At 34.9% G+C, this 15,700-nt stretch overlaps 1 long non-coding RNA gene across 1 annotated transcript; it reads right to left on the bottom strand.

Annotated features, from left to right (window-relative positions):
- Positions 1 to 208: 208 nt before the first annotated feature.
- Positions 209 to 12,602, bottom strand: LOC126691800 (uncharacterized). The gene is made up of 3 exons (XR_007644833.1): positions 12,297 to 12,602; positions 9,282 to 9,400; positions 209 to 641 (listed from the first exon to the last, which is right to left on the bottom strand). It is a non-coding gene; the product is annotated as an uncharacterized LOC126691800 (long non-coding RNA).
- Positions 12,603 to 15,700: the final 3,098 nt, after the last annotated feature.

Here is a 15,700-nt window from a genome sequence, read left to right as displayed (position 1 = left end):
TAGGTAGGAAAAAAAACTTCTTGGTGTATAAATGACTCAACATAGTTCTCCTAATTTACCCAAGACACTATACACAACACCATGTCCTCTATTCCTTAGTTTCTTTCTTTCTTTTTGACCCTTTCCCATAAATATAAAAAATTTAAAATGCATAGCAGAAAGAAAAACACATATCCATTTCTGAACAAACAACATTAAAAAAAAAAAAAAAAAAATCTCAAGTGGAACAAACTACTTTCTCTTCTTCCCAAATAGCACTTGAATTTACATATCCAAAAATTGGGTTTTATTAAATACACCAGAATAGTAAAAAAAATAAAAAATTCAAAACTCAGTCAATAATTAATTATTTTCATTCATATACAAAAGCAACAATACCTGAAGCACCTTCGAAAATATAAGCCTTTTTTTGTTCTTCACGTGCAAAATTCTAACAATGCAAAACAGCTACCAGTTCAACTTCTAAAGTATCTTCAATTTTTTTTTTTTTTTTTTTTTTTTTTTTTTTTTTTTTTTTTTTTTTGCATAGCACTGTCATTGGAAGAAACACTGAATTTCAGATAATGGAACCCACTCCAACAGCTCCCAACTACTAAAAATATCTTCCTATGGTGGTTAATTGTGCATTGTACCCCGATTTTCTGCACTATTTTGTTACTGTTAAACTGACAGAATTCATCCAAAAGCAAACTAAATTTCAGTTATTGAAAACAATTGAAATAAAAAAAAAAAAAATTATTCAATATCTAAATGAATTTGTTTGACTGCCAAATGTATATTGAACAATATATAATAAAACCTTGAATAAATAAAAAATTACATTAACTCACACTAAAAAAAAAAAAAAAAAGATTGATTTATGAGTCCAAAATCTTCTCAACTACCTTACCACCAACAGATCATTTCACTTGTCCTTCCTAAAGTTGCTTGCAAATACGTAAATTGACAGCTTACAAATAAAGGAAATATACATTGTCTCACACACTCACACACACACACACACATATATATATATATATATATGATAAAGCTTTAATCCTCTCAAAACATAATAAAAGTACTAACAGAGCATGCTCTTAAAAAAATTCCATGGCATAGATAGGAGCTTTTGCTATGAATAACCTTAAGCTATGTGTCCACACCCAATTTTGCATCCCACAAATTAGCAAACAATATTTTTAAAAGGCAATCTTTCAAAGAAAAAGCATATTATCACCAATACTAATCAAAGATGTAAATGTGTTTGTGAAGTTGATTTCCCAATTGAATTTCTATAAGCTTTTATTAAAAAGATAAATAGCACATACAAATGTGACCCATAGAAACTAAAGCAATAGAAACCCAAATATAAAAATCAAAACCCACAAATGGAAATATCAACACATATAACACATGAGAGCTACATTACCCTCACACCAGTCTTCCCTATAAGTAGGTTTAAAATATTCTCACTATTGTTAATGCCTTTTCATAACATTAATTTTTTCAAGATTCTTCTATTTTAAAAATCTTTATGAATTTTCATCTCTTTAAATTTTATATAAGAGACATTTAATACCGCATGACTATGAGAAATTTCATCAAATATATGGCACGCAACATTGACCAAAAATCTCCAAGTTCCAAAGTCTCCAAATTTTAAATGTCAATTTCAAAACTTTCAAGTTTCAAAAAATAAAATGTTTCTCAAAAATAGAATCTTTTGTCAATCAAACTTTTCTTGATAAAGATTCAAATCAAGAAGGAACAAATGAAAATCACATCTCAAAAAACAGTGGGATCAAAAAGCTCTCATAATTTAAAAGTCTAACCCCCAAATTTTGACTTTTTGCAGGCAACACTCCAGATCAAGGTAGAGAAGCCCTAGATCGACATTTCAACAAACTCCAAATCAAAGTAGAGAAACCCTAGATCGAAATTTCAACAAACTCTAGATTGGAGTAGAGAAGACCTTTGATCGCCATTTCAACAGTCCAAATTGAAGTAGAGAAGACCTTTGATTGCCATTCCAAAAATTCTAGATCGAATTAGAAAAGACCTTTGATCAACATTTCAGCAGTCCAGATCGAAGTAGAGAAGACCTTTGATTGACACTTCAACAAGTCTAGATTGATGTAGAGAAGACCTTTGATCGACATTTCAACAGTTCTAGATCGAAGTGGAGAATACCTTTGATCGACATTTCAACAATTCCAGAATAAAGTACAGAAGACCTTTGATCGTCATTTCAACAGTCTAGATTGAAGTAGAAAAGACATTTGATCAACATTTCAACAACTTCAAATCAAAGTACAGAAGACCTTTGATCGACATTCCAATAATTTCATATTGAAGTAGAGAAGACCTCTGATCAAACATTTCATAAAGTCAAGATCAAAGTAGAGAAGCCCATGATCGACATTTCAACAACTTCATATTGAAGTAGAGAAGACCTTTAATTGACATTTCAACAAGTCCAGATTGAGATTGAGGTACAGAAGACCTTTGATCGACATTTTAACAACTCCAGATCAAGGTAGAAAAGCCCTTGGGTCGCAAATAGCTCCTAATTGAGGTAGAGAAGCCCTTAGGTCACAAACAGCTTAGTTTCAAGGTAGAGAAGCCTTTAGGTCACAAACAGCTTCAGTTTCAAGGTAGAGAAGCCCTTTAGTTACCTTTCATCAAGATCGAGGTTGAGAAGCCTTTCAGTCGCAGACAACTTCGTATTCTAGATCAGGATTGAAAAGCCTCTTGGTTACATCGATTGTCAAGAATCATTTCTAGAGTCATCCATTGCCAGCTAACTCAAGTATTTTCATTTTTTGTCAAAAGATAAGGCATTAGTTCTATGTTCCAAAGTTTTAGGTTCGAAGGTTAGGTAATCTTTGAAAATGTTAGGACATATGTGATTCACTTATTAGGAACATATGTCACTATTTTATGTAATTGACTAATCTTTTGACAAAACGCATTTTACATGTATTTGGGTAGATCTAGGATGTGTTTAATACCAAGAAACTTTGTTTCAAGTTCAAGTGTTGAAGGCATGCAAGTCTATCCAAGATTCAAGTGTGAAAAGTGTTGTTCATTAAAACTCGACAGCTAGCTATCTATCGAGACCTGTAGAGCTGTTGAAGCCTGTGACTCGACAGCAGCTCGACAGATAGGGTATTTGTCGAGGTTTATGAAATTCAGTTTTTCAGGACTATTTTTCATTCAATCCGTGATTGTATGTTTGGGCTTTCGTTTCTCACAACCCTAGACATATAAAAGGATTATCTTCTCGATCGTCAAAGGTGACACAAGTTGCACAAGTGTCGAGCAAAGTTTGTTCAAGCAAATTGTGACCGAAGACAGAATTTGCCCTAGTTCATCTTTCTTGTGAAGAAGCTGTTGTGTTTGTACACCGTAGAGTTTTGTGACCAAGCATTTTCTCAATCTTCATCATGTGATGAACTGCAGAATTTTACAGCCAACAACCTTCTCTAGTTGGTGACTGAAGTCGCGTACTGAGATCTACGCAATTGGTTAGTCATATACTGGGAGTCGTGCATCAAAAGGAGAGATTGTCACTACAGAACAAGTCCAATTGGGTATTGGGGTAAGGGTTCAACTGTAGGTTGGTCTAAGGTACTGGGATTCCTCTACTTGTAACCACTTGTTTTAATAATAGTGGATTCTTGGGAGTGGTGACCTTAAAATCACCCAGTAGGGTTTTTGCCATGTAAGTTTTCCCCATTCGTAAACAAATCACCGTGTCAAATTTATTTTCTGCTGCATATTTAGTTATTTGGTGATTTGTTTGTGCTACCATATGCTTTGCATGTAATTAACTTAATTAATTCACTTGGCTAAATTAATTGGTTAATTTATCACAATGGGTCAATACGTTTTTGGCCTATCAGAAAATTCAACCTCAATTAAATCATGGTCACTAAAATCAGTGTCTTTGTTTTACATTGACATTCGCTTTCCAAGCTCTATCAATGAGGGGTATTTTGTAGGCACTCGATTTTGCAACCATGATTTGATCAAGGGGAATAACTTGAATGATCATTCATGTACCTGAAAAATCATGATTGCATTACATGCATCAATTTGTTCTGTCATTGCATGCATTAACTCATTTATTGCATATCATAAAAATGATCTTGAGATTCTAACGATCACAACGGTGTGCAAGGGTTTCCAAATCAGACCATCGGATCGAAATATATCGCATGATCAAGTTGCATGATCAACATGCATTGTGTCTAGATAGAGTTGACCATACATGATCAATTTAAATTAATTCTAATTGGTTAAGAAATTAAAATTAATTAAATAATTTTGTGATTGGTTGATAATTAGTGTTTAAAATATGGATGCATGCATAGGAATAAAAAGGATGATTGGATAACAATAAAATTGCGGATAATCTAAACATTATCAAGATTTATTTTAGAGTACTTATCTACAAGATAATTGTTCCTGAAAAAGACTGAATTATCTAGAAAAGAGATAAAATAAATAAATAAATAAATAAAAAATCATAGACTAAGGATGAAAACACGTCTAGGTGCGGGGACCGGATCAAAAAACCCTAGCCTTTTCGATCTTTACACAAAAAGATGAGTCCCGATTCGCATTCTACACATCAGAGCTATTTTTAGAGTCCTCTGACCTCTATAAATAGAGGCTACATCTCATAATTCAACATCTTTTTTCGACGCTCTGAAAAGCATACGTTTTGAAGCTCTTAAATTGCTAATATTTGCTTATTTGCTGATCCTTTCTGAGATTTGCTGCTTAAATTAGGGTTTTTAGGTTTCAAAGATAATTGAATAAATTCCTTTGAACCCTAAAACATCCTCTCAAGAAAAAGGAGTGCTCATGCAAGAGGTTGTTTTCAATCACCTTTTCTTTTTATGCTTCTTGTTTATGATGATGAATGTTTTTCTTTATCCATGAATTATTATTTATTGTTTTGTTAAAGCATGATCTTGATTTTTAAACAATTGTTATGATATTTTTCTTAATTCCAATAGTCTGCATGTGAATAATTCTTTTTCTTAAAACAAAAACAGAACTGCATCTTTCTTATATGTATTTCTGAATTTTTCTCAATAATAAAAAATAGAGCTACATCTTTCTTAGATGTAGAACTAAATTTTTATCAATAACCAAAAACAGATCTACATCTTTCTTAAATGTAGATCTGAAATTTTCTTAAAACAAAAATAGATCTGCATCTTTCTTAGATTTATTAGATGCAGATCTGAATTTTTCTTAAATAAAAAAACTGATTTGTTTCTTTCTTAGATACAGACCTAATTTTTCTTTAACATATGCAGATTTTTGAAATAAAGAAAAAGATTAAACATGGTTGTGTTTGTGTTTGTGTTTGTTTTATTTAATTCATGTTGCATAAATTTAAATTAAGAGTGAGACTTTCTTCTTAAAAAATATTTTTCATTCTTTTAAAACATATAAAAAAATAGATCTAATTTTTCTATTCTCAAAAAACCATTTTTTAGTTCTTAAAAAAACAAATCTAATATTTTTCAAATCAAAAGACTTTATTTCATGTGATAAACACAGATCTGAATTTTCTATCTCCAAAAACCACCTTTTTCTACATCCTACAAAACAGATCTGGTATTTTGACAAATCAAAACCAATTTTTTTTACCAATCAAAACAAATCTAAATTTTTTAAACAAAAGAAGAGACTTCATTCATAAATAAATTTATGTGATTTAATCTTTATTTAACATGTTCAACATATCATTCATGACATGCATAAAAAGGTACATTGGTTACAAGTGTCTAGAAGACCAAACTCTGTCTAGGCGGAATGGGAGCCTAACACCTTCCCATTCCATAACCTAGCCTCCGGATTTAGGTTTTTGGTTAAGTAGATCTAAACCTTGTCTTTACTTTTTATTTTGGGTAGAATGTAACTAGGACAAAAGGCCAAGTAATTATTTGGTAGTTTGTAACTAGGACCCAAAGCCATGTAATTTTTCAATTTTCCAAATGATGATGCCGAAAAAGTCACCAGTGAGCCACAGGTACTTGCACACTTGAAATAGCACCTGCACATGATTTCAGCGGCTACTCCTTGAAGGTGCATCAAGGTCTTGAAGGTCTCTAGGTGATCTAGAGGGTCCTTGACTCCGTCATAACTATCTATCTGTGGCATGTGAAACTTATGCGGTAAGGGGAAGGAATTGACGGAGGCGGTGAACGATGAGTCAATTCGGTTGACGAGATCATCAAGATCGCTAGACACTCATCCCTTGAGGGCGTTCATCATAACTTCCATCTGTTCCTTTGTCGCCTGTATCTCTGCGGCAACAGGCGGTGGGGTCACATCCGTGAGGGATGGGAGGCTTACATTTTGTCACTCTAGTCTGCTTGGGGTGTTACTACGCTCTGGTCCCTCTCGGTCCCGTCTCTCGGCGCTGGTACCCTCTTGGTCCTCTTCCTGAGCACCATGTCCTGCCTTCCAGCGTGGTTGTTCTTCCAAAATCTGGTTTTGCTTGGTGAGGCTTTCCACGGCCGTGGTTAGAGTCTGCACTTGTCTCTCGAGAGCAAATGGTCGCGGCTCGTCTTCCTGGACGTTGTTGGTGGTCGCCATTGATCGAGTAAGTACCATGCAACTATTTGTCCGGGAAGCGTTTGCTATGACTTACAAATCTCCTTCCCACAGACGGTGCCAACTAATGATACCGAAAAAATACCAGTGAGCCACATGGTCCTCATGTACTCCTAACAAGAACCTGCACAACACAAAAGCTAAAGACCTTAAGAAGAATACCGGTGTGGTGCCGACCAAATACCCTCCGACGGTCAAGTTAGTGAAATCTCTTGTTCACAACTCTAGAGTACTAGAGGTAGGGTGAATTATGTGTACCTTGGCTAGTGAGGGTTTTGGGGCTTTTATAGTAGTAGAGGGTTGACATCTTTTTCTTGCTGTAGAAGTCTTTTCCTTATAGGAGTCTCTTTGAGCGTATTTGGCGGGATCCTTTCCTTATAGGAATCCCTTTGAGTAGCACCAAACATGGAGGGCAATACTTTTCCTTATATATGCAATTGTGGGCACCAAGCAAACCGCTATAAGAATCGTCAGCTTATTCAGGACCGTCAGCTTATCGCACTCCCTTCAGTTTTACAGGTGTCATCTTATTGATGCCATCAGCCATTTGGTATTGCCTGCCGACTACCCCTTTCAAGTCTCTTCTTGCCGTCAGCTTGCAATGGATGCTGACGGTTTTGCCTGCTCACGCCTTAAGCACTACGTTTGTCCATATCACAAGATATCTTATTATACATGCATGTGTTGAGCTCAAGTAAAGCCACATCAGAACCGTCGGGGTCTTGCATACCCCCTTCAGCTTATAGTCATCAGCTTTCCATCGACGCTCTAGGTGTTCCCGTCAACTTTAAGGTGGACCCATAGACTTCCTCATGTCGTCACTTGTCAATAGACTGTTGCTTCATCCCTTTTCATTGGTGATTCTAACATTGTAAATTTATCCTTATCACTCATTAATACACATATCTCATGGGATCCTTTCCTGCCTTCAGCTTTCTCCTCGTCAGCTTTTCATTCCGTCTAGGCGTAGATGCCAACAGGTCGTAAGATGAAGTCGTCAGCTTAACGGCTTTGTCTTGTGTGAAGTTGTCAACTTAGAGATTGACGGCTTCATCTTGCATGAAGTCTTCAGCTTAGAGACTAACGGCTTCATCTTGCATGAAGTCGTCAGTATGCATAATAAAGCTGACAGGTCTTTGGAGATCAACAACAACTTTTATTTTGCCAATTAGAAATTCCCCTTATCACCAAATATGTAATTTTTTATTCAATCAATGAAAAGAATAATTCAATCATGTATTTAGTTTTTTTTTTTTTTTTTTTTTGTATAAAAAATAGAGGTGCCCTAAAAGAGAGGTGCGGTGCCCTAAAAAACACTCCAATAATCTCTCTTTTTTGAGAGGCAACTTTCGAGGTCTCTCACAGTGAAAAATTGGGAAAAATCCCTATACATACCGCTAAATTACTAATATTCAATGTAATGCAATTATATATATTAATCACTGTCATCTGTGAATTCTTTCACGTTTATATCGCAACCCCAAGGAAAACTTAATAATATAAAAAGCGCTCAAAGAACCTAAAAATAACGGGTAAAAAAGGAACATATGAAAAAAAATTAATAAAGAAAGAAAAATGTTTCAATACAGATTTATAATTTAAAAAATAAATAATAAATAAATAAATAAACCATTATCATCCAGAGTCCTCCATTTACAACAGCGTATATATACCAAAAACTAAGAGGGTGTTTGGTCATTGATTTCAAAACATATTGTTTAGTGTTTAAACACTAAACAATATTGTTCAAAAACAAAAAAAAATATGTTTGGTCATTGATTTCAAAAAGTATTGTTTAAAAAATATTGCTCAAAACATATGTTTCAAACAATAGTTTTTGAAATCAGCTTAGGACTGATTTTGAACAACAAAAACCATTGCTGAGTGGCATTTTCGTAATTACGTTGAACAGTACCGGTCAACTTTTTCACCCACACTGAACAGTACCGGCAGCTTTTAAACAATATTTTATATTTTTTTTGTACTTTGCTGATTTAAAAAATATTTATTTTGTACTTTATTCAGCTTTTTTTTACCATCTAACACACACATACCAAACACATATTTTATGTTTTTGAACACTGAAACATGTTATTTAAACCATGATACCAAACACATTTTTTTGTTTTATAAACACTAAAAACATATATTTCAATAACACTTTTTAAACTACAATTTTCACATCTTTTTAAACAATAATTTTTGAACTCTATAACCAAACGGGCCCTAAACCATTCTAATCTGAGTCCTTAATAAAAACTAAATCTTACCCAAATACCCAATTGAAAAACAATCCAACCAAAAGAACCAAATCTAAAGCATATTTAATCCACAAATTTTTAAAAGAAATTAAAAAAAAAAATGATTGTATTGGTAGTTTTCTAAAATTTTAAAATGATGCAATTGCCTATACGAATAATTATGTGTTTTTAAAATTCTACACTCTAAACTTTCATATTTGAAAGCATCAAACGTTAATCAAGGGTGATATTCCTAATGTTTTCAAAACAAAAGAACAGAGATGATTCTTAATAAAAATAAAAAAATAAAATAAAAAGAGATGATAATTTGAGACCAAAGCATCAAAATAAAAAGAATAAATAGAGGGCTTTTAATTCAAATTCGAACAAAAGTGAGAAGTTCTAGGGAAAATCAATGCGTACCTTTTGAATACACCGTTGAAGAGAAAGGATGGTAGCAGAAATGAACGGAGCAGCGAACGGAGCAGCGATTTCTGTCTCTTTCTCCGTATAGCAAGCCTTTTGATTGTACGGGATGTGCACTGTTGCAATTAGAATGAATATTGAAATGATGGGGTGAAATTTATTTTCCTGGTTTGTATTTAGTTTTGATGAACTGTCTCTTTCTCTATCACCGTATTAATCCTTTTGAACGAATTTTAAGTTTCAACCGGTTAGTTTTCTTTCAATATTGAGAGACTCTCAAATGGTGTTTTAGTGTCACCGAAACAGTATAATGTTTTGCTTTTTAATTGTAAGTGTGGCAGATTTTTAGATGGACATTTTTTCTTATGTGGCAGCACGGCCTTAATTGCAGGAAAAGGCTTCTGCTTTTATATGTAGCTAGTGCTCACCTAGGCTCTGTTAGCATCATAGAAAATGCATTAGACGAATTCAAAATTCTTTCATGTCTTCAAACAAACACCAAAAAGAGTGAAGGTAAAATGGCCCAGATATTATCTTTCTTGAAGTTTGTTGAAGGCCAACTGCCACTTAGATATTTAGGCTTGCATTTGATATCTAGAAAACTGTCTAGTAGTGACTGCACGCCTTTAAATTCTTGGTGTGACAGAAAACTTTCTTTTGCAGGGATTTTACAACTCATACGATCCATGCTCTATGGTATTCAAGTTTACTGGACTAATATCATCATTCTTCTAGTTAAAGTGATCAAAGAGATAGAGAGGTGCTTCAACAGATTTTTGTCAATGGGTGCTGATTCTATGGTCTCTAGAGGCAGGCATAGCTGCACGGTTTGCTTTTCTAAATCAAAAGGAGGATTGGGGCCTTAAAAAGCTCTAGGACTGGAATAAGGCTGATGTTACTAAGCATGTATGGAATCTCTTTATACAGGCAGGTTCCTTGTGGTTGCAAGGGTACATACCTATCACTTAAAAGGCAAAAGCTTTTGGTATGTCCACACACCCCAATTTGCTCATGGGATTGGAGGAAGATAATAAAGCTTAGAGAGATGGGTAAACCTCTGTTTAGCCATTCTGTAGGTAATGGAGTAAGAACTGTACTTTGGCATGGTAACTAGCATCCTAAAGGTGCTTCAATTCGAGAGTTTGAACTCAAATTGGTATATGAAGCAGTGAGTAGTTTGTTGGAAAATATGGCTAAATAAACAAGTTTTGATTCAACAATACAAACTCTAAAAAATTAGCAATGACAAAAATAAATAGACAGAGTTAGAAAGATCTCACAAACTATAGAATCACGCAAAATGCGTTGTCTTTAAAGGTTGATTCGTGCCACCCAGAGTAGAACTCGGTGTGAATGGCTCTCTTGGCCGAACCCCCCAAGTTTAGACTATAGTAATTTCTTCAAGCTGATCACACACTTAAGCAAGAAGAACTAAGAACAACCTTACTTGCCTTTCCTTTCCTTAAAATAAAAAATATTTGAAGCTGAAATTTCTGTGCAGCAAACCAAAGCAAACAAAGAGAAGATACGGCTGAAGAAGATGAATAAATATATGACTTTTAATAGTGTGAGTTGTAGGGTTTTATATATGCCAACATGTAAGACAAGTGGGCTGACTAGAGGACTAGGCTTCTAACGGTTACTGTGCAGATTTGATGCCCAACGGATTGAACATTAAATGCCCCAACGGGCAGAACCAAAATGGGCTGAAAGGAAAAGAAAGGGAAAAGGAAAGAGGAACAAGAGAGATAGAGACAAACCTAAACCCAACCCAAGCCCAACTCTAACCCTTAGCCCATTATCTTTCAAGCTAACACTTGAGTGGTGCAATGGTTTATAATCCTACATGAGAACACATCTCTAACCAATGTGGGACACAAGCATAGTTTAAGAGTTTGAAACACACATACTCCAACATAGTTATGATGCTAAATTCTTGAGTATTCTTCAAGATGATAACTTGATCTGTCCCCCAGCTAGATCAGATCAGGTGGTAGTTTTTCAAGATGGTCTTTCACAAGTTAGAATTGCAGGTGTTGATTATGTTCACTGGATTCTCTCTAAATCTAGTATGTTATCATATTCTTCTGCTTGGAATAATATTTGAGTTAAACATGAGATAGTAAATGGGGATAAACTGATTTGGCAACCTCTTTGTATTCCTAAACACTCTTTTATCAATTGGCTATCGCTTCTTAAACGGGGATATGGGGGTGATATCACGCGCTTGTTCTACAGAAACTTTATAGAGAGTCGCAGTCATTGTTCTTCAAGTGCTCTCTCACTCATAATTCAGAGCAATCTTATGCATTTGTGTCAATTTCACCAATTAGCATGCTCTTGGGATTAAGTTCTCAAATGGGTATTGATAAGTTGAAGTGTGCTACCTACCATATATGGATTCAGAGAATTGCAAGGTCATTCAATGGGAAGATTTTTTTTGTCAGAGAGCATTGCTACTTTGTATTTTGTTGTATAGAGCGTATAGACAAACAAATGTTTTCCAAGTTTCACACTATAACAAAGCAAAATAAAAAGAGGAAATCATAAAAGCACTACCCATTTCATAAAGCAAAACATTCACATACAAAATGACAGTTCCTTAATCACAAATAAATTCAACAAAGAAAGAACAGAATGAATGAATCATAATTTCCAAAATCATAAGTTACCCAAAAAACAAAAGTGAGTATAACTTACTGAGATTGTGAAAGAGTGAAGTGAGGCAGAGAGACAAACATGGTTGTGAAGAATGGGTCACGCCATTATTAGAGCAACATTCAATCCTATTCTTATTTAATCTCAATGATTTCGTTAAGATTAAATCAATATTTTTAGTGATTTCTGTAATAAAATTTAAAAAAAAATCTAAAATTGAGAAAACAAACATTTTGATAGAGAATCCAAAAACCCAAAACAAAAACAAATCAAATCTAAACCTATCCAACAAAAAAACACAATTAAAAGTAACCTTTCATACCCAAACTGACAAAATGGAGGAAAAAAATGTACCAGTGTCAGTTCCGACAATCTGGTGGTCTAAATGTGGCAAGGAAATGGATGGTGGTGGGGAAACTAATATTTCTCTCTTCGCCGGTAAGAAGTTCCAGAAAAATTCAATCTGTTCCTTCTGAATATGGAGTGAAAGGGATTGTTTTTGCTATTTGGTGTATGGTTCTGACGAACTGATAGTGGCAGATATATAGCCTAATGATGTTGATGCCCATAGATTTTTCACTCTATGTGCTTGCAGTTTCGATGCTCTAAGTCTGGCGAAAGAACAAACGTTGACGACTTACGAACTTTGTCTCCTCTCTCTATATCCTACGGTTTTTTTTTTTTTTTTGGAGTATTGCGTGCCTTTTAATTGTATTTTAACCAGTTATTTTTCTTTTATACCGAGAGGCTATCAAAAGGTGTTTTAACATTGTGAAACAGTATAATTTATCACTTTTTAATAATGAACGTGGCGGAATTTTAGATAGGTTTTTTTCCTACACGGCGGTACAACCTTAATTGTAGGAAAAGACTTCTGCTTTTATATATAACATATGATATGATAACTCACTTAGCACCCAAAAAAAAAAAAAAAACACATATGGGACACATGACACAAAATTGGGAATCTAATTGGATTTTTTTTCCTTAGATTTGACTTTAAATATATGGGTAATGTTAACGGTTGTCCTTAGGACAATTATTAATAAATCATTTTAGGAAAGTTTTGATACAACTTTTATGAAAAATATAAAAAAAATGTAAAAAAAATTGATTACTTTTTTTCTTTTCCCATAAAAATTTTCTACAAATATTTCTTAAATCAATGCCCTCAGGTTGGGGCGAAGCCAAAATTTCTGTCTAGAGGGAGCAAGATTTAAAAAGCAAAACTGAAAGATAAAATTAACTTTAAAATATTAATCAATTTAAATAACAAAATATACAAAGAATTGTTAATCAAGATAAATAACAATCTATTGATGCCACTTTGGCAAGGAGGCCCAATAATAGGAAAAAGCCCAATAATATGGGAGGGAATAAAGAAGAAGAATTAGCAAATTGAGAAGAAAATCATTAAGCCTGAATGGCCAAAATAGTGGACCATAGGCTTGTAAAATAGCACAAGGGCCTCAACGAAAGCAAGCGAGTCCAAAGAAGCCCGAAGAAAGAAGTAGTAAACCCATGGGTATTATGAGAAATAGAAAGTAAGAAAGAATGGGCTGAATAAGCCCAAAGGAATGAATTAAGTAAATAGGGGTTGGTGGAAAAGCCCATAAACCCCAAAAGTAAAGGATATGGTAACTTGGGCCAGGGAAGCCTAAAAGACTTAGCCAAAACCCATGGGAATGAAGGATTGGAATAGGCCAAGGACTCCCAAGAAAATGAAATGGGCCGAGGATGGCCAAAAGAATAAAATGGGCCAAGGGAGCCCGAAAGCGATGAAATGGGCCAAGGAAGCCCAAAACAGCATGAGTACAAGCCCAATGATAGTACTGGGCTACTGGAATTATGCAGAAGGAAAGCATACAACAGGCCCAAAAGAGCTAGCAAGCACAAGTCAAATAATAACAAGGCAAAAGCATCAATCGGCCCGCAAAGAGGTTAAAGGATGGATTGAAGAAGGAAAGGCCCACGACCAAGCAAGACCCAGCCCAAGAAAGAAGTAAGACATAAAGAATGAAAGCCCAAAGACTTATCCATGCCACAAGAGGTCAAGAACGAGTAGCAAAACGTGCAGACAAGCCCTTAGGTCATGGCAAACACACGTACAGCGGACAAGTCATGGACACACATGGAAGTGGAGCATGCACAAGGCTCAGGCACCACCTACTTATACCCAGCCAATACAGGAGTGGTGGGCCATGGGTCAGAGGTAAGAGAGGGTATGGTATAGTGGTGGGGAGAAGGGGAAGGCCTATTCTGGGGTTCCCGCTCAAGCTCTTTTGGGGGAAATGTCCAGCTGGGATGACATATCACCGAAAAGAGGGAAAGATGAGCTGGAATCACTAGGTGCATGCCATAAGGGATAGTAAAAGAGAATGTCCACCCTTATCCTGATGGGAATGCCACGATGAGCAAGAAAACAAAATAAAACTCTTTTGTCAGGGAATGGAATGTGGCACGACCAGCACAGGTAAGTAGTGATGGCTAGGTAGCCAACAAACCAGTGGGTGTTCTAGGAAGGACACCTATACCAGGACAAAAGCTGTTAAGAGGCAAAACAGTAAAAACTCATCATGGCAGGTAGTATAAAAAAGGGACTTAACTGTGCACAGTGGAGGCAGAACAAGGGAGAAGGGAGAAAAGGGAAAGAAAAACATGAGAGACAAAAAAAAAAAAAAAAAAAAGAGAAAAAGAAGTAATAAAATGAGTGAAAGATAAGAGGAAAAAGGAACCAGAGAGGAAAAACAGAGAGTGAGCAAGAGTGTGATAGGAGGCATGCACCAATAGGCTGTTCCTTTCTCTCCTTCTAAAAGCCTACTCTCTAGTAAGGATTAAGGAATTTGAGGAAAAACCATCTAGGCCTATTCTCTCAAAGTGGGCAATTTTTGTGGCAGGATGTCCTAGTGAGATTGCCCATATTGAAGGGTGGTTCCATTCGTGGACTTGACTCCATTGAGAAATCAAGCACAGTAGACTAACCATCCTTCCTTTTATTTTGTTGATCAAGCATTAATATTATTTCCTTTTCTTTTTATCATTGTTATTAACTCATTTCTGCTACATTTACATCACTGCATTATCTCCTCCTTTACTAAGATCATGATTTAGCTTTTCCGTTTTCTTCTGGCTGGTAGTAAACACATTCTTCTTATTATTGTCATATTACACCTGTCTGCCATAACTTTTTTGTAACAGTTTCCTCCGCCATGGGCATGTGTCCAAGGTCTTAGCAAAGGGGTTCTAGCTTGTGCACAAGCTGGCTTGGGGTGTGTTGCAGTCAAGCCAATCCTGACTCTCCTACCCAGAATCATTGGGCCGTAATGTGGCAGGAGATAGCCCAGTCTACAGTTGCAAAAAAGGCCCACCACATAATCAAAGTAATCAATTCTTTATTTCATATCATCAAAATAAATGAGCAAAATTAATCAATTCATTATTAATAACAATCAAAGTAAGAGACTAATCTAAATACATAAAATTTAAATATCTAATTTAATTCCTTCAAATAAATCAATGAATGTTAAGACTTAAGAGTATAGTACTATACTATGTATACATGTCTCACCACCTTGATTACTTTTAAGAAAAAAATATGAAAAAAGAAAGTTTTTTTTCTACCCTATAAGTATTAGGACATAATTTGTTTTGGTTATTATTATTATTATTTTGGGTAAATTTTAGGACCCACTAATTTAAGCCTTGAAGTTGAAGTGCAGTGAGAAAGTTTAAAAAATAAAAAGGGTGATTAGCTATAA

The sequence above is a fragment of the Quercus robur genome, chromosome 1, assembly GCF_932294415.1.
Source record: "Quercus robur chromosome 1, dhQueRobu3.1, whole genome shotgun sequence".
Classification (NCBI taxonomy): domain Eukaryota; kingdom Viridiplantae; phylum Streptophyta; class Magnoliopsida; order Fagales; family Fagaceae; genus Quercus; species Quercus robur.
This window is presented reverse-complemented; position numbering and strand designations above follow the sequence as displayed.